Genomic DNA, 253 nt, shown 5'->3' on the forward strand with positions numbered 1-253 from the left:
TTGCACGTGCACTCAAAAAAGTCAAAATTTTTACACATAGACCCCATCAAACGGGAGAAATTGGCCCGGATTGCTCTCATGTGCGTTACGGGGCATCGTTTCTCTCGCGCCGAATTCTCTCGAGCTGGGAAATCGCTCATTTTTGCGTCGCCAAATATCGTACGAACGCCGTGAAACTTCCACAGGCTTTTTCAGCAGATTTGCACGTGCACTCAAAAAAGTCAAAATTTGTACACATAGACCCCATCAAACG

The sequence above is a fragment of the Lampetra planeri genome, unplaced genomic scaffold, assembly GCF_965212315.1.
Source record: "Lampetra planeri unplaced genomic scaffold, kcLamPlan1.2.h2 scaffold_1852, whole genome shotgun sequence".
NCBI classification, from domain to species: domain Eukaryota; kingdom Metazoa; phylum Chordata; class Hyperoartia; order Petromyzontiformes; family Petromyzontidae; genus Lampetra; species Lampetra planeri.